This window comes from Numida meleagris, chromosome 3, assembly GCF_002078875.1.
Source record: "Numida meleagris isolate 19003 breed g44 Domestic line chromosome 3, NumMel1.0, whole genome shotgun sequence".
NCBI classification, from domain to species: Eukaryota; Metazoa; Chordata; class Aves; order Galliformes; family Numididae; genus Numida; species Numida meleagris.
The window spans coordinates 5281754-5301696 of record NC_034411.1 but is presented as its reverse complement, the minus strand read 5'-3'; the positions used below and the strand labels follow the sequence as shown (position 1 = coordinate 5301696).

The window sequence follows — 19943 nt, the reverse complement described above, 5'->3', positions numbered from 1 at the left end:
TGCTGGACAGTCAAAACATACAAATGAGCAAACTAACGAGTTTACTGTCATGTCATTATAAATGCTCAGCTGTAATGGAATGAGGGGTTTTCACAAGGAAATGCAGAAACAGACATTTGCTGTGCTGGACAGTGTTACGCAAGGCACTTTCATCTTGTATTCTCACAGCTTGTCACATTAACAGAAGTACTTATTTCAATTTCCATGGTTTGGAGCAGCCAAAGGGAAACTTGTGACTGATATCAGACCATGAAGCAGTCTGAGTCGCTTTAGAGCAGGCATGGTATTTTCACAAAGTGCTTTCTGTGAATACAAAAATACTGCCGTGACATGACAGACCTGATCTTTAATTACCTCTATTCAGCACACAAGCATGTGTCTGACATAACGAACGTCAGGAACAAAGCAAAGAGGAGATCCTGTGAAACAGGGGATAGACACAAAAACTATTCCGATACGAATAAATTGACTCCAAACAATTCCCTGTCCACTGCCATTTTGACAATCAATTACACATTTCCAGTAGGATGTTGCAACACAAAACAGAAGCAGTAGCAGTCAGACTCGCTAGAAAACACAGACCTTTAGAACAGGATGAGATGCAGCCCATTCCCTGATAAAAGCAGGAGGAGGAGGGGGAAAGAGATGAAGGAAAAAAAGGAAATAATCTTTCTTCAATTTGACAATATCTCATTTACATAAAGTTAGTCCTAAGCAAAATTTAGGATACGATTTTATCCTACAATTCAAAGTTACAGGCTGCCTGATATCAAGTGATGAAACGCTGAGAATAACCCTTTCTAAAGCAACGGTCCTAATTAATTGATTTCCATTTAGCGCTTGCCGATATGAAGCTTTGTTAAACCTTTCCCCTCTTCAAATAACTGTCAAGGAACTGAAAACAGTTCCTGTGCCTTTGTTTCTCTTTAGAAATTTCTGACTGAGAGTGGGAAATGGGAATCAGTGAGACAAGTGCAAAAATAATTGGGGCCTGCACAATCTCTGTTGGTACAAACATCCCAAACCACAACCCAGCCATTAATAATGTAAACTGCAAGGCTTCCAGAGGCCGAGTGCATCTCCTAGGATACGTCCCAGCATCCAATCGTGGCTGTTTCAGAGATGAGCGCTGCCGGGAACACGAGAATCTGGGAGGTGTGAGAGTGCCAGGGCTGCACGAGTCTGCTTTCAAGTGTGAGTGACAGTCGGCAAGAGCAAAGTTGCACACAGAAGGGAGGGTGCCAACAGAGAGAGCCCAACACAATCGGGTGGATAGTGAACGATGTCGTAATGAAAACATGTGCCAGAAACAGGACTTTTTTTTAAAACACGGGAGGAGGACTATGCTTCCAATGGTGGAATGCTGTCTGTATATCCAGGTGTAACTTCGTTTGGATAGGAAACAAAACTAGTGCCCTGAAAGCAGAATCCTGATCCTGGAAAGCAATTCAAACACGGCCTAGGAGTGGTGCAACCAACACAAGTAGCCAGAATATAATAACCTACAACATACCAACCATGACAGCTTGCCTGCGGAGCTCTACTGCAAGTTCTGGAATTATTTTAGAAACCTCTAGCTACTAAAAGAGAGTCAGAGAATTGATTTTAAGTCAAAATCTGACACCTGGCAATGCACCTGTAACTGTCCAAGAAGCCTTAGGAAGGCATGCGCAGCTCTGCAGCACCACGGCACAGCTCAGCTCCGGCTTCTTCCTCCTTGCAGCCAAGGAGGGTGGGCACAGCTCCCTGCAGCCCCTCTTACCAGGCTACAGGAAAGCCCCAGGGGTCAACCGTGCAGCCCAGATCCTGACTGAGCAGCTGGAGATGAGCAGGTGATAACACCAAGATCCTGACCTTACCATTCGATTGTTTCTACTAATTCAAAGCCAGGCAGGGAGAGTTTTGAAAAATAACAAGAGAGAAAAATAATCTAGCCACGTGGGTTTAGAAACTGCATTTTGCTGAGTGCTCAGACTGCTTTACTGGCCTGCAGCCCTGGGAGCTGAAGAAACAGGAAGGATTTGTAGGAGTAAATAACTGTGGTGTTGCATGAGAGGAGGAGGTGTTCCGAACAACTGACAGCATTAGCCATGGTTTTAAGGAAGGCCGTTACATTGAGCATCTGCCTAAGCAGACAGTATCCAGGCACTTGTATACCACGTCAGTCACAATGCACATCAAGAAACAAAGCCTCTCCCAGGCTCTAGAGATTAACTAATAAATGAAAACATAATTCTTTCCTCTCTTTTTTGCTATTCTTTTAAAGGCAAACTATCTCCAAATGCACACAACTAAAATCCATGTATAAGCTACAATAAATACAGGAGGAACGTCAGGAACCCTCAACACTGTTTGTGCTAAGTAGCACATGAAGAAAGCATTTCACAATTACACATTATTAAGTTATTTACACAAACTAATCATGGGACAGATTGATATTCAGACTGTGTACATTTGTACACTGGAAGCATATACATGTATTTCTACGTATTTGAGATGACACTGGTAATCTCAGAGGTTCTTTATCCAAGACAACAAAGATAGTATAAAGGTTATGAAGTGAATTCTGACCTAGAGGAGTCAAAGACAAAACTGGCATTGATGTCAGCAGAGCTGCAGTCACCCAACGGCAATGGCTACAAGAGGCCAGCGATTTTTAGCAATGGCATAGATGGAGAGGCATAGAAGTGGTCAGAGAGCGGGATGAGATGAATGTGAAATGAGTAGTCTGCATTGTAAGTGGGAATCTAAATAGACTAAACTAGCAATCCTCAGAATGCTGGAATTTTACACATCTTCTAGGCAAGTTGAGTTCAACGGGTATGTTTCATCTTCTAAGCATTGAAAGATAAATAATGGATAATGAAGATGTAAGAGATATTCAATTCACCCAAGCTTTTCATGTGATAAGGTTAAAGAAAAGGTTCAATTACAGTGCAACATTCAAGTTAGCATGAAGATAACAATGGGCAGGTACTCGTTGCTTGACTATATGAACAAAAGAACAATGAATGCTTGGCAAAGGAAAAAGAAGACTGGCTAAAAATTAATCAATCTTGACTACCTACGCAAATGTAGGTGACACTTGATAATGTCACTCATTAGAATTGCAGAAGCATTCTTCAAGGAATATATTTCACTGGGATTTCTAGTCTTACACCACTTATACTCCCTGTCTCTTACAGACATATGCATCTTCTCACAACAATCTGCTCACTAATGAGAATCTAGATTTAATTTATTTGTTGTGTGATACTGCCTAGTAAAGCAAAGAATAGCAGTGTATCTCATGGTGCCTTAGTTTCAGCTGGGACAGAATTGTTTTCTTCAGAGTGCCTGCTATGATGCTGTGTTTTGGTTCTAGGAGAAAAACAATGTTGATAACCCAGCAATGTTTACAGCTGCTGCTAAGCAGTGTTGCACAGAGCCAAGGCCATTTGCAGTGAAGGGCCCAAGGAGCTGGAAGGGAGCAGAATTAGGACAGCTGACTTCAACTGCCCAAAGGAATATTCCATACCAGATGACATCAAGCAGAAGGAGTTCTGAAGGGAGCAGGAGTTCATCTTCTTTCTCTTCTGCTGCTCAGGGGCTAGCTGGGCATCAGCTGGGGGGTGGTAATGGCTTGTGCAACACTTGTTATATACATTATATAAATATATATTTGTCATAATTATTATCCTTTTCTCTACTTCATTCCTCCCCCACTCCCAGTTCTCTCCTGCACTGCACTGGGAAGGGAGGTAGTGAGCAAACAACTGTGATGCTCAGGCACCTGCCAGGTTGAACCACAACACATAGGAAAAAAAAAGAAATTCACTTGCACAATACCTGTCAGTCTTTTTAATTAGTAGATGGGTAAGAAAATGTAACTCATTCTCACAATATATACCTACATACATTAAACGACATAGTTTCTGGTAAATAAAGATGAAAATTATCTGTAGTACTACTATTTCTCTGTACACACCAAAGGTGAATGGCTTTTCAAAATGGCTACACACCAGTGAAAGAGCGATCAATATTATCACAAATACTAGTACCACCTTTTGCAGAGAATGTCATTGTTCTTAATGAATAGGTTTTTTCCAGCTATTTTCTCAAGTAAGTGCAGGAGTGCATCAATAATTCCGGACGCACACAGAGATGCGTGTTACATAAAACAAAGCCACTGTTGCTAAACGGGCTTCTACAGGAAAGGATATTTCCAGGAAAATGTTTTACTCAAACTCTAGTCTCTGCCACTGTAAGCCTAAACAGACGATAATAACAATAATGCAATAGGAGCTAAGTTTTTTAGCTGAGAGAAACGATGCCAAGCCATAAACGTAACACTCTACCTACCCCAGTGAAACACGTCAAACAGGGCTGGTGCTCTGGCACTCAGGCTCTCTGGAAGTTCTACATTTCAAGATACAGGATAGTGGTGCTCTTGTCAAACAATTCAATGTTTTCACCGGACAGAACCGAAGAGGAGGAAGCTCCTCAAAGTGTTGAGTTATTCCAGAGATTTTTATTTATTTATTTTTTTAAAGCAGTGAAGCAACATTCACTATTAGCTGTGTAGGCTTCTGGTTGATTTTAAAATTGTTCCAGATTTTCAGTGGTTAGAGTATTCCAATTGCACCACCCAATATATTTGTTAAAAGGGCAACTTCAGGAGCGTTTATCTTTGGGTTTAACACCAGACCACAACTGCCTAAAACATCTCAGGATTTGCCACGCTTTGCTTTGGGTGTCAGAGCACCCAACCTCAGAAGCCCAGTGACCAGAGAATCCCTGACCACTTAGCAGTTATCAAAACCATGGTCCCCAATCTGTGTTTCAACTTTATTTGCCAAGTTTTGGGGTAGACCAATAGGGACAGAATATCAACCACATTTACTGTTGCCTCTACTCATTCATAATGGAACATCAGCTTGTAAAACTAGTTCACTAATGGATTGACTTGGGAGAAATTCGCCTAGAGGCAGTGGCCCAATGCTGATGTACAATGTCTTAAATATTGATAACCACTTCTGAATAAATATCAGGGAAAGCATCCCAGCATATAATATAATAATCAGCGGACAAGTATCTGATACTAGCTTCTTAGCTCTTGGTGCCATAAACGTGCCTATAACAAAAGCTGTGGAGCTAACTCAGCATACAAAATTAGCTGATAATTCTAAACACGGGTGGGATATAGTGCTAATTGGAAAGTCCCCCAGCATTAAATAATTCCCATCTGTCTTCAGAAGCATAGTATCAATCACAGTGACTATTGCAATGGTCTTCCTTTTCTGGCATTCTCACAAGAGGAAATGGAAAATGTACAGAACATATAAATCATTTTGATATAAAAAGAAAGTGCTTAGGCAACCATGTAATGAAAACCCAGCACTGTCATCTAGGTTAAAGGCCATAAAAAGTTTCCTAAGGCCATGAGTATAAGCAGTATAGCATAATGGAAACCTGGTTTAAAGTCCCCCATAACAATATAAAACTATCTAAAATAAACACATAAGGCAAATTCTAAGTAATCTCTTAAAGCAATAACCACAGTAAGATAAGGACTAAGCTATGTGCCCTACTCCACATCTTACTCTGTAGTTTTTTTTTTGTGTTGTTGGTTTTGGGTTTTGTTTTTTTTTTTTGTTTTTTTTTTTTGCATTTTTGTAGCAAATATTGGATTGCCAATTAGATTAACCACTTGCACTTATTTCCAGATTGTGAAAAATGTCTGGCTTGTTCTCAAGGCACCTTTCTTCCTCACTTAATAGAAAGTAGGAGCCTGAGAATTCAGTGGAACTCAAGAGCCAAAAGTGACGCTATCTCACACACTACAGAAAGACTACAGGTTATCTCTAGTCATGAAAATCATTACAGAGCAGTCATCAGATAAAGAATAAAAATACTTTCTGCCTCATTTAGGACAGAGCCATGCTCCTCACTGTTAAAAAAAATAAAAATAAAAACAGGTAGGACTAAATTTAGGCATGAACAGGTTTTCTCCATCCTACTCAACACAAGCCATCCTGGATAACTTCCAGGATATGTCAGCAAATGTTCGCTGTAGACTCTGCAATATGCTGTCTGTGCCTGCAATTTCATTTACATTATTTATACATTTTTGTTTTTATATTTATGTTTATTTAGAACCAGCAGTTTTTAACCTGAGGATAGACTAAAGTGTCCTGGGAGGGAAAAAAACCCAAAAAACAAACAAACAAAAAAACCAACACAACAAGAAAATAAAAAAGCTCAAGCAAAACTTAAATAATTTTGAAGAGAGGAGAAATTGATATCAAACAAGGTTCTGGGGAGACCTGAGGGGGCTGTGCCCTCACAGCCACAGCCCTGCAGCGCTACGCTGTCACCCAGAGGAAGGAGACATGGTGAACCAGGAGGTCTGGATTTGCCTTGCCAACATCAGCCTCCTCCTTTTTCCATCTAAGCGAGCTTCTGAAATGGCTCAGTCCAGAGGTTGGATACATGCGAAGTCTTTGGCAAAGTGTTTGGTATTTGCCAATGAAAAATCAAAACATGAAGTTTACGTATTATTAATAAGTAATGGGAAAGTATGACTGGACACTGGCTTGAAAGGCTCTTGGAAGATTCTTTGGCCGAAGTATGATGCAGAATAATATACAGTTTTAATAGCATGAATATATTAAGGAGAACATTTTAAAAGATACCTGAGTTTGACTTCACATAAAATTATCATGAGACCCTTTAAGTACTGATTAATTTTTTTAAGGTCAATTAATATAACGACGCTGATTTTTAATATACTTTTTATCAAGCTGATAAATATTCATGTTACTTGAGCACTGTCACACCGAGACAGACGAACACGATCTACAGCTCACCAGGATGTTAAAACTGAGCATTAGATATATGCATTAGAGAAAGGATATTCAGCTGTAACTATATAACTTTAAGCTCCATTTAGCATGGCTTAAGAAGAGAGAGGCAGAACTCCAAGGCTATTTAATAACATTAACAAGGGCAACAAATTTTATTTCCTTTTTCTGTAGCAGCCGATTTCATATTCTAGAAGTTATAGAAATTCCTCTGTCTGTGCTACGGACACCAACACAGTGCTTACAAACCTGCCAATTACTCACATTAGCTTGTAAAAGTTATCTTAAGCTTTCATCAGGCACCATTAGCCTTAATGAAACTTTAGGCAATTTTATGTACCTAGTCTTCTCTCCTGATTTTTCCAAGTAGGATTTTCAGTTGTCAATAATTTACCTCTACCATATTCACTTTAACAGCATAGTAAGTGGATTTAAATACGCTTTTTGGGAACTTCTTTCCTCCTCTCTCAGCAAACTGAAAAAAGAATTAAAGCATTTCTGCTACTGAACCAAACGTTGACATTCAAATGGGACAATCTGATTCAGATCCTAGAATACATACAAAAAAATCTTGCCAGTAATGAGGGATTCATAATTAAACTAAAATTTTTTCTTCACAGTTTACTCTACATGGTCATACTAGTTACAAAGAGTTTAATGGGTCGATAGTACCCCAGAAGGCATTAAGCCATGTTTAGAGTTGTCTGTGTTTCCAGCATCATTCCTAATAATTTAAGCTATCATAAGCTCCATATCACATACTCGAGGTAATTTGATCATCACGTCCACATCAGACCGGATAAAATCTGTATTTCTATGATTAATATACAGATATAGCATCTGTAGTGATAAAACAGTGGTCTAAATTCCCATTTCCAGTTGATACTAATCTAGCTACTAATTCCTGTTGTTTTTTCCTCGTTTCTCCAGAAATTCATCTATACTTGCCATCCATATCAGTAGTAATAATTCTGAACTCCATCACTCATTTAACACAAGGGTCTCTCTAAAGTAGTCTCCGAGAAGCTCAGTGTCACATCACCCCTTAATATTGAGAAATAGGTTCACATGTTATTCCTTTACTAAACCACCAGGCTGAGAGTCACGGAACAAAAGGCACATAAACATACTGAAGAAATAGGTATTTGCGATAATTTTTAGTCAGGTGGGTTTAAAACTGACACAGAGCAAACCTCTTGAAGTCATAGGGTAAAAAACACCATACCTCACTTGGAGGGGACTTCTTAAAGAACAAGCAACAACTTTTACTACAAAACCCCCAAGTCATAAAGATTTTGCAGTAACTTTCTAAAACATAACCTTTCCAGGAGCGTGCTGCATCACAAGTTACCCATTGTTGTGGTTCCTTTATTCAGCTGCAAGTGGTACAGGCCTTCTCCAGCATTAACAGCAATTGTTGCAGCTATCTAGGATAAATGCGACAACCGTCTCCAATTTTCATAGCTTCTTTCTTGCATTCACTTCTCAATTTGCCTTTGAATCACAGCATAGCTGACCACACATTCTACTACTGCTGGAGAATTTTAAGAAAAGCTAAGTTTTCTTTCATTTTCATCCTAAGTTTCACTACGAATTCAAATTTTTGCCTGATCTTTCCTTTCTCAAAAACCATACCTAACTTGCAAGAAACCCTGAAATTAGGTGACTGTATTAACAGCCTGCTTTGACAAATCCCTACTACATAGTCTCTCACCACTTCTCATCTTTTATCCAATAGCTTAACTGATTTAAAATCCATGTTTAAAATATTCTGAAATAGGCAAGCAGCATCATGCATCTGTTTTCCAGCGGAACGTGTTTACTGAAGAATTACTTTCTACTTCTCCTGTTTGTTTTTTGTACTAGCTGTGAAAACAGCCAAGCCCAGATGGTTTATTGTAAGATTTAGATGTTTGGTGTTATTTCATGTTTATGGAAGTTTATCATATTATTTGGATGCTTGGTGTCAAATGATATTTATTTTAACAAGTGAAAAAGCTAATGCAGTTTATTTCAGAAGTGTTACCGATTATTAATGACTTTTTAATAATGCTTACTATACTTGTGATAGTAATAAAGAATAGTCAACAATAGGAGGAAAACCTCCTGAAACCATTGAAAAGTTATTAAGTTTTCATCTTGATATAAATTCCCATTCTCAAGTATGTTTTCCATGCTCCAGCTTCGCCAAACGGAAGATACATTATTTGTTCTCACAGCTGGACTAGAGAACTATAGGCAAACTTCAATGTTCCCTGGCATTTCTGCTCCACAATCTTCTCCTGTACCTTTAAACATGACCTTACACCAAATGCCTGCTGCTTAAAGCAAAGTGAACGCGTAATGATTTCAGTTTTTTGTGCTAGTCAGAAATTCCTATCCTGCTGCAGTAAACACACAGACATTACTGAAAATGTTGAAGTGAATCAGAATAATCAAAAATAAGCTTGGAAATAACGGGGAACATTCACAGTTTAATTAATCTTTATTGGTTTTGGAGCTGTAATTACCTAAGATTCATTCTGCAAATGTAGTGCTTGAAGACGGACTGGATTTACACAAGTCAGAGGAGCGTATGCGTCCCAAGGCACCGCTTGATGCTCATGCAGTCACTGAATAGAGAAATATTAGGGCAGCCGCTCACCCTAGAACCAAGACATTCATAACATGAGCACTGTACTAGCTGTCTTAAAACCATTCTTAGAAACACACTTCAGAGAGAGCTTCTTAAAACCTAACTTAGTGCCTCTCTCGGGGACTTCCCGCAGTCCTCCCGTGCTCTGTGGGAAATCAGAGTGCTTAGCCTTCCTGAAAACTAATCTGTTCCTACTGGTGTCCAACTTCAGACACACACACAGAAAGGGTACATTCTTTCCCTCAGGAAAACAGAATGGCAGACTGCTTACTAAAACCTTCCCTTAATGCATTTTATGTCCTCTCACAGTTTGAACTACTTTACCTTTGCACAAATGCTCAGAAAGTTTTACAAGTTTTGTCACTTGTCTCCATTACAAAAGATCACTACCTTCCAACGAGCTCTTATTGCAAGGAACATGATTGCAAGAATAATTTAACACAAAGGCTGTGCCTAAAATTCTCACAGTACTACATGAGCTCTGCGATCCCCAGAGCTGTGATCCCCGCTTCTCCCAGAGCAGCTCACACCTTTCTTCCACAACCTGACTCCTGGTGTGAAAGCACAAGGAGAGGACCATCATGTGAGAAGTACCTATCAGCAATAACAGAGAAATGGAGAACACTTTCCAAAGAAAAATGTTTTTCCTCTAAGTAATGAAGAGGATGATGCGAGCAGTGCAACTTAGCTAAATGGCTTTTCTAATTAGAGTGGCTTCGGGAGTCCTGCTGCCACAGGAATCAGGGTGCACAGCAACCTCATCAGGACAGGCGTTTAACATCAGCTGTAAATAGTGGAGATTCTCTTCCCAACACAGCAAAGATTTAAACAAGCCTGCATGATTAATCTGCCTGGAGAAATCTAATGTATGAGAATAGGGAGGTGCAAGCCTGCCACATGAGGTGATAACGCACAAAGGCAGCCTGGACATCAATATTCAAAATAAACAGCTTTTAAAAAGCCAATTGCCTCCTCTCACATGATGGAGACGGCAATGAAGAACAAGGACCACCAGACCTACCCCACAAGGAACTGAGGCTGCTTAGCACTGCCCTTGTGGCCGGCCCTACAGGGAAGCCCAAGCATGGCACCAGGAGGCCCCTCTCCTAGCCCACCAGTCTCTGAACTGCCACACGTGCAGCAGGGAGAAGTGATTTCTCACCATCCTACAGCCAGAACAGAATCTGTGCTACAAAGGGTCCCTTCGAGTAGGGAGTGCAGACACAACTGCAATCTGAATTAACACACAAATGCATGAACACACCCTTAGAAATCCGGGGCCCTGACTTGCTGTTTTGTCTCTGAGGATTTGAGTTTATTACAAATCTTCCTCCACTTTTGCCTTGCGAGAATCCATTTAATAGCCGTCAATCTAATTTCTACTGCAAAAATAGAACTGAAATTTTTGTCACAGATTCAATGGAAAACTATGTTTTAATATGAACCATACATTTTCCAATCCCTGCTGCATTAAATTTTCCTCTGGATAACGAATCAGATATTCTTTTATTAGCATACTTCATTTCTAAGCCTTTCAATACAGAGAAATAATATTTTTAGCAAGAGACGGCTCTGAGACAATGAAAAGACATTAAATAGGAGGTATAAAAATTTCCTTTCTTCTGGAAGTCCATATATATGTGGAGAGGGTAACAGAACAATTGTGTTACCTCAAGATTCATTAAGTGCCAATCTCACTAACAGACGGGCAAGAAAGAAAATGAGGACAGAACCTTCTGAATATTTCATTAACTCTGATATTCAATTATTATAACAATGCCACTCCGGCGAGCTTGCTGTGAATTTCTGTTACAGACTGTGTTTTTAGGAAAATGATAACCAATCAATTTGAACACTCCCAAGATTGTTTTTCAGTACCATTAATGACGCATATTATTCACCCTCCCTCTGGAAACAGGAAAAAGCTGTTCAAACTAACATCTTGGAATTCAAGACCAAGTCACTTAAAATTTGAAACTTGGGTAATTTTCCATTAATACAGTCTGATATATATATATATATACACACACCATTTTTGAATTTTGCAAATTGTAACATACACAACAAAAAGAGTAACATTTGTTCTGGTCTTTAACCTCACCAGACCCTGCTTACATTACACAGTGGCTTGTGGAACACAACTGTTCAAACTGCGCTTCTCAAGATTTTCAACACGCCTCAGCTGTCCTGTAGGTCTCAGCAGCTTGCAAGAAGGCCTATTTAACAACAGGGACACTTCTATGTTTCATTTACTAGACATCTACAGCGTAGATGGGGCCCCTCTGAAACACTTCACACGCCACCAGAAGCCCTCAGCAAAACTCATCTTGTAAATGCTCTCACATGAGAATGATGTAGCATTGTTTCCCCCCCTCTGCTTCCTGCCATCCTTAGATACCCAGAACCAAGAAAATGTTATTTAAGTGACTCCTCATTAAGCTAATTGGAACAAAACTGCTCCTGAAGGTAAATTAATAACAACAGCAACAACAGACACAAGAAATCCTGCATCTCAGCTGATGGAAAGCTCCTTGTCACTTGGAGGCAGGGCAACCAACAGGAAAAACGTTCACATTTCTGAAGTAGGCAAGCAAGCACCTGGAAGAGGTTTTCTAAGGACCTACAGTCCTAACGCCCATTGGAACTCACAGCTGGTTGCCACTTGGTTCCCCCCCCTCACTTGAGGGACCCAGGAGTCTCTCCCGGCTTGGCGGGGGCTCAGCCCGCACACCTTCGCATCTCGCTGTTCAACCAATACGTACTCAGCACAGGCGTCACCTGAGGAAAACTGAACTTTGGGAACTGCTTCACTGAAATAAACTCCGCAGCGTGATTCACGGATGAATTTCGAGGCTAGCTGCTAATATCAGGCTGCCCTGTATCTTGTCACAATTACATTACCACAGGTATATTCATAGTTCGGCACACACAGGAGAGAAGACAGGAGGTTGCCGTTCTCCCCATTAATCTTTACTTTAAAAGCGCTAATTATTTTGCAGTCTCATATTACATCTTCAATAAAGATCAGATGTCACAGCTGCAAGTGCTGGTTATCTAATTACACACAAACAAAGCACATCCCACGTATTTTGAAAAATACAGTTAAAACATACATTTCCCTTGCTGAAAGCCAGTTTTGTTTGATTTCACTGGGTTCAGTGACAGTTGATGAGTAAAGTTATCCCTAAAACACGAGCAGACAAAGCCATCCCAAGACAATCCTGCTTCATCTGCAGCTAACAATTATGTGCCATTAACGTTCTCTGAACAAGAAAAATCACACCAAACCCACACTGCAGAGAACATAAGCTATCAATTATGCTCGGCAGCAGCTAGGCCACATATGAGAAATGTCTCTTCTGCAGCTCTAGCCTCAACCCAAGCTGTTGCAGCGCGGTCACACAAGTAGCCACTGCAAAATTACTGCCAATGTTTATAAGGCTTTAGTACAAGCTCTGTTCAAAGACTCAGGAATTCTGGTAATACTTTTGAAGTCTGTCAAAACAGAAACAAAAACAAACAGAACCCCACCAAGCACATGTACATTCAGATACTTTGGTTAAAGCTGTCTGAGCCTTATGTTCCCCATTTGTGCGACTCAGGCAGTAACACCAACGTCACCCACCAGGGCTGTCTGAACTCTGCTGGTTAGGATTTGTGAGGAGCCTTTAGGTGCAAAAGCAGCGTCCCCAAGCTGCTCTTTGGTGCTAATGCCACCCAGATTCTTGTTGTCCAGTTGTCAAATAGGGCTTGAGAACGAGCAGACCGCTGTCAGACAAGCCTCAACAGGAAAGACTACGCTTGAAAAAGCAATTACCTTTCCAACTATTATGATCTCTCTATGTATGAAGATTGTGCTTAATAATTTCTAAACGTAATGCCCATCTACACACAGAATTAAATTTCAGCTGCTTTTGTCATAGGAAGGGACTCAATGTCCATAACACTGAGAAAGACTTCTTTAAAAAAAAATTATTTTCCTCAACACTACTGTTGGAAAAGACATTTACTGTGAAAATCAGATACATTTTCTTTTTCTCCCCCCTCTCAATAGGTAAACATGACACAAACATATAAATTCCTTTACTTTATTTTCAATATAACCATTTTACTTCAGTTAAAAACATGTTTATTAAAGATTCAATGATCAAGCCTAAACCAATCTTTAACTACCACTGACAAACGATGGCTCGGGGACTCCTGCTCATCTAAACAAGTGAATCTGTGCTCCCTACATTTCTCCTTGCTCTTACACCATAAACTATTTTTATAGTACCTTCTACACAATGCATCACTAGGCACTTTACGCTATAAGACTAATCAGCAGATAAAACACCGCCGGAGCTTATAGCACTGACATAAAATTCAGCAACTAGAAAAGCCTAAATCAAGAAATAAGCTTTCTACACTGATTTACAAACTAATGGAAGCATGCACTCCCCGCACATGAGGATGTGTGAGAAGTCCAGAGATGCAGGGCGTAGCAATTCAAAGCTTACCTTCAATAAAGCTTGCATGCAAACCTTTAAAGTTACCTGGGGAGATTTCAGAAAGCCTAAAACACATGCACGCACACACAATGAAGATATCAGCTGCTCAACCCACACAACACGCATTCAGTTTCCTAAGAATCCAGGTTTTAAACAAGCATCAGAGCCCTGACCAAAAGCAATTCCAACTTTTGCAAAGTTGTCTGATGATTGCTCGTATTATCTCCATCTGGGGAAGTCATAAGTAGCTGTTTCTCTCAACACAGAAGTGGCCAAATTCCTTTAGTGAACCACTGCAAAGGTAGAGAAGTAAGAATAGTTTGGCAGGTCAACCAGCTCAGCCAAAACCTGATGAGAAGCCAAATAATTCAACACTTAAGATGTTTTGAAAAAAAAAACACACTATTATTTCATTTCATAAATATCTGCCAGGAACCTGGCTCTCCCACCCTCACTCATTGGTACTTGTGGATATAATTACTGTCTGCTAGGGAGCAGGGAAAAAGGTATATTGGTATTGAATGGGAGAGACAAAAATTAACTGTTGAAAAAAAAATTACAGTACTTAGCTCAGTCTGAGTAAGAATATTCCTGTATAGGAACACTCCTGCAATAGTGATCATCAGCCAGATTATACGGGCAGAACTCAAAACCCATTTAGAATCAACCCTCAGTGTATTTCAGGCAAGAGGCAGATTTAAGAGCCTAAAAAGCTAAAATGCAGCAGTGACACAGAAGTTGGGACTTGTGAATCCAGAGCTCGGATCTAAAACAACTCTATTCTACAGTCAGCTGCGAAAAGAAGCAACCCTTCCATAAAAAGGCCCTGAACTACATACATTTTAAAATAAACAGTAGCAAAAGACACACTTCATGTTGAAAAACAACAGTATAGCAAGTTCTCCGATGTGGGAGGGGTGTGCATCACAAGCATCATCACAGGACTTTCTATAGAGAAAGCACCATTAGGTGGGCTGTAGGTGTTAACAAAACCAACCCGGGGAGCTTTAAGATAAGTTAGCAGATGGAAATATTTTAAGATCACAAAATCAAATTACAAGTATTCCTCTAGAAGGAACAAAGAATCTAAGAGGGAAAAAGGACTTGATACAGTGGGCTTAATGAGCCCGAAGGACAGTCAAGCCTATTAGTGATGCTAGAGCCTGCAATAATAAAACTAGATCTTCAGGGATCTATGTACAATTCCATGTATTATAATTGGATTTGCAATTCAACAGTAAACATCTTTACAGCCGTACACTGTGGAAGTGAAAAATACCTATAATTATCTTCTTCTAAATCCTGCTAACACACTAGCAGATCCCAGTTAAAACTCGGTGCAGTAAGAGTTAGTTATTGTTGCAGCCATTGTACTGCTTGGCTTTTAATTAATGCCCAGTGTACGATGTGTACACTGATCATTCACTATAGGAAACAAAACTCAGAACGTGCTCTACTACCTGCTATGTGTCACTGATTAAAAATAGTAGTAAAAAAACATTATTTTTTTTTTTTGCACTAAAAAAAAAAACCAAAACCAAAGTTGGATACATTTTGTGGCTCAGAAGCCCTCATGCCACAGCCGCCTCCCTGCACTGGCACTTCTCCATGTGGGTACCCATGCAGCCCCACACCCAGGGCATCCCACCTCTGCAATGACCTGAGCAGAGGGAAGGAGCAGGCTGCCTGCTGGGAGAGGGGACGTGGTAACATGCCAGAGTCTGCCAGGGGCGATGGATTCATGTTAGAATATCTGAAAGAATTCTCTGAAAAACAGAGAATTAGGCTGTGCTCTAGGCAGCTGTTCCGTAAGTACACTCAGAAATGAGAAACAAGAAAGTGTTCAAAAAGAAGAAATGTATACCTTGATAAGTGGCTTAAAATCCTTGCAAAATAATCCCCAATCCTCTTATATTTCCTAGATCTAATCCACAAAAAACACGAAGCCAGTAGCACAGAGGTAGTAACACAAAAGAATAACCCTGCAAGATGCTGTCGCTTAAGACCTCGCAAGGTCACAAAAGGAGAACTCCGAGGTGCTCCTATTGCTCCTCATTGATCTTAAGCTGCCAAGGCAGTGGACACAGCAACTACAGATCATCTGCAACAGATGCGGCATTACTGTACACTCTGACAAATTCCCTCACAGAGCCAAAACAGGGCTGTGAATAATTACAGGGGAACAAGCAACTATTACACGGAGCGTGGCCTGCAAGCTGAACACCAGTAACAAAGGGCTAAATTGCGAGGATTTGTGATGAGGAGCGACTGAAAAGCCCTGCTCAGTGGATTGTGGTTTGAAAAGCTCTGCCTGAATCGGCCAGAAATTTACATGATGATCAAAGGTAAAGTACGTTCAGCTGAAGAATAGCACAAACGCGCTCCCATTTCTGTGGGCAGGATAGGAGATGGGATACCGCAGGCAAAAAGATGGGAACACAGCCCAAGAGCTGCAAATCAAGGTTAATACATTTGCCATTAGATACAGAATTCAGGTGGAATTCATGTTTTTTTTTTTTTTTTTTTTTAAAAAAAAGGCTCAGGATGGCAAGCAGAGTGCACACCAATGGCCTGACTGGACAGAAGCATGACCACCAGTTGTGCTGGGAGCAGACCTGGGTGCAAGGGCAGGAAACAAGAAGAACTGCAGATCCCAGTTACAGAACTGGAGGGCGAAAGGTCCTGGGAGTGCTTCTGCTTTATAACTCTGCTTAGCTGCTGTTTTATCCCCAAAATTGGAGCTTACAGAAGTGAATACAGATATATGTACATACACACGAACATCTAAAACAGATCTGCTTGAACGTCAGCCACTCTCAGCCTACACCCCTCTGCATTCAGGCCTCATCAGCACACAGAAGCTTTGACTCCAGCAATGCCAGAATTCGGTGTTTTTAAAGACGTTTCAAACACCACCAATTTAAACAGCTTCATGATCTAGGATTGAACATTAGGAAGACATCCTCTTGTATTTTTTCCTCAAGTTGGACGCGTGCCATATAATTATACATTCCTGACATTTCAGGAAAGAACATTCACAACAGATTTGACCTTGGAATTGTCAGAAGTAAATCTCATGTTTTCCAGCTGAGGCACTCTTGATGCAACCAGTATATGGAAGCATCTCTCCCAACGTCTGTTTTCAGAGTTATGTCAGTAGGGCATTTCTATTAATAGACAGATAGATCACATCCAAGAAGTCACTATACCTTCCACCAAATGAACAGATAACAGTCTACCTTACTACCTAAGGGATAGCCACAACCTCAAGTCCGCCTTTGATAGCAAGAAAAGAAAACAAGAATTTAAGAAAACAAGAATTCACTGCTGACATGGAGCTGGTCATCTTTTACATATTTCAGATTTAAAGTTGTCTACTTAATTCAGCAAGCGATGAACTTTCAATGAAACTGGTGCATTAGGATAACTATTAATAGGTGGCGTTCTGCTCCCAAAGAAACAAAACTGCTTCTGACAGGTTCTTGGCAATACCAGGCAAAGTATCCACAGGTAGGCCAACAGTCATACCCAGAAAGAAGAACAGCACTCACCCAGCTTGTGAAGGGGCTCCCTGGCTGTGCAGCACTCCTTCTCAGGAGGCAGCCTAGGTCCAAGAGGTGCTCTCCCTTCCGTGCCAGGCCCTGATATGAGCCCAGGGGGGGCTCCACTCTGAGTCCACCCCTTATGGCCACCTGGGGAACACAGGTGCACACGATTTGCCTGTGCTCCCTGGGCAGCCACGGCCCTTCACCAGGTGCTCAATCACCAGTTCAAGTCCGGACCGAACAGTTCCCCTGCAGGTGGTCACTTAACTCCACCATGCCAAGAAACCAAACAGCTGCAGGAGAGGGAACAGATACAGGCAACAACGTGGCAAGAAGATAATGGAGAGCACTAACAGCACTACAGAGAGAAGATCGGAGAGTGCCAAGATATTAACAGATTGTCATAAAGTGTCCTTGAATAGCTTTCAATTAAGCCTTAGACAAGTTTACAAGTGCAAATAGTAAATTGTTCCCCATGTGAGCAGCATAAGTAACACATTTGCTTACTGTCTTAATGAAGATCTAGTCAGAAAGTACATTATTATATATTAAAAAAGTCTATAATCAGATCATTATCCAGAAGCACGCTGTTGGATGGGAGACACAGCCAATGGCTATATATATAATTCAGGGAGTGAGCAGGGATTACTCACAGGTTCACGTTCTCCTGGGCGTGAAACATTAGATCCAACAATCATCAAAACAGCAGCACAACAATACAAACTGATGAATTTATAAAGGAAAATCATCTCACAACTCTGAATAGACATTTACTAATAATATAATATAAAGGAATGAAAACTCAGGACAGTGTTAAGTGAAAAAATTGTAGGGAACATAGATACAGGAGAGCAAGCGTTTCAAAGAATTCTATTCCTCACAGAAGGAAAATTCCCTGACAAAGCTGCTGTTAATTTCAGCTGCTACCTTGTTCCCAGCATTTGGCACACCTGGGGCTGGCGATGGGGAGCAGACAGACCCAGCTCACTGCTAGAGCTCTGAGTAGTTGCAACAAACCGTGTCCTCTGCAAAAGCCAGTCACTCGTGCTTGCAAACCTGAGAAATTTTTGACAGAGTGAAAAATGTCTTTCTAGTGTAGACAGATGAGCTCTAACCTATGGTAATCTAATACACTACCCTGATGAAGATACCAGAGTAGAAAATGTGAGATAAGATTCTGATTTCAGTCACAGGAGCGAGAGCAGCACAACATTGACACAGCTGGCTTCCAGCCCTTGGAGTCCAGAAACAACACCTGACAACAGTGTCTCAATCACCTTCCCATAAAATGTGCTTCTCAATCTCTTTAAATGATCCAATGTTGACTAAAGCACGTGCCCAACTGTGGTTTGCCTGAGGTTAGCCCAGATTTTCTGTGCACACAATGCTAAGTCTTGTAGTCTGCTGTGCAAAGCCTTTGGGTTCTTAAAATGGTTCAAGAGTAAGAGAAAAAATAGGAGAAAGTGGTAAAAAAAAACCACGGAAAACCAAGTGTAATCCTAATGAATTGACAACATTTAAAGAGGGAGAGAGATGCACGCTGAAGCCTCGGTACAATACAAACTGCTTCTCAGCTGGATTAGCAGACGGCAAGGAAGAGAAATCAGCTTCCAAAGGACAATGCAATTATTTCAACAGGTTCTTCCCCAGAAGATGTAATTATACTCTTGGAAATACTGAAGGGCCACATAAAAAATACTCAACTGCAATGTTTTAAGGAAATGTTTCACAATCCAGAAAAATCACCAGGCAATTTTACCTTCAACTGAAAGCAAAAAAATTTATTTACAAGCATGGTTTGAAAAGAGAAGAAAAGGAGAAAAAAGAGCAAAAAAAGAAAAAAAAAAAAGGAAAATGGAAAAAAAGGGGGGGGGAGAAAAGAAGCATTTCATATTAGCAACATTCCAATTCAACCAACATTTGATTTTACAAGCATGGAGTTTAATTATACAGTAGGCTGAAGAAAGCTTAAAATAAGTTCATACACAAACTTAATGAAAAACAAGCCTGGCTGATAAGGAGATGAACATGAGGAAGGCTGGCTAACAATTCTGTCATGAACAACTAAATTCCTTCATGCCCTTTAGCTGCATTTGCCAGCAATAAAAATAATCTCATTCCAGATTTTAAGCATGACATACCGGAGAGCTTGGTCTGTCCCTCACAAGAGGTTAGATCCTACTAACTGCATCATGCATGCAACATTAGGCAAAACACAGAAGGAAAAAATGTAGTTTTAGGGTAGTTCACAACTCCTTTGCTCCAGATGCTTCCAAGCAAAAATGATGCAAATTAAATAAAAATGGGTCCTCTACATTTGTAGGATCATATTTTTAAAGTCATATCTTTCACTCTTTCTATGACTGGAGGCCAATGTCGATAGGTTCCTGCAAAATCCACTTAAAAATCCATGCTCTGAACCCAAGAGCTG

At 40.5% G+C, this 19943-nt stretch overlaps 1 protein-coding gene across 12 annotated transcripts in view; it reads right to left on the bottom strand.

The window, feature by feature from the left end:
- The window catches only part of MACROD2 (MACRO domain containing 2), an 847154-nt gene that overhangs the window by 197987 nt on the left and 629224 nt on the right, over positions 1-19943 (bottom strand). The window lies entirely within an intron of this gene.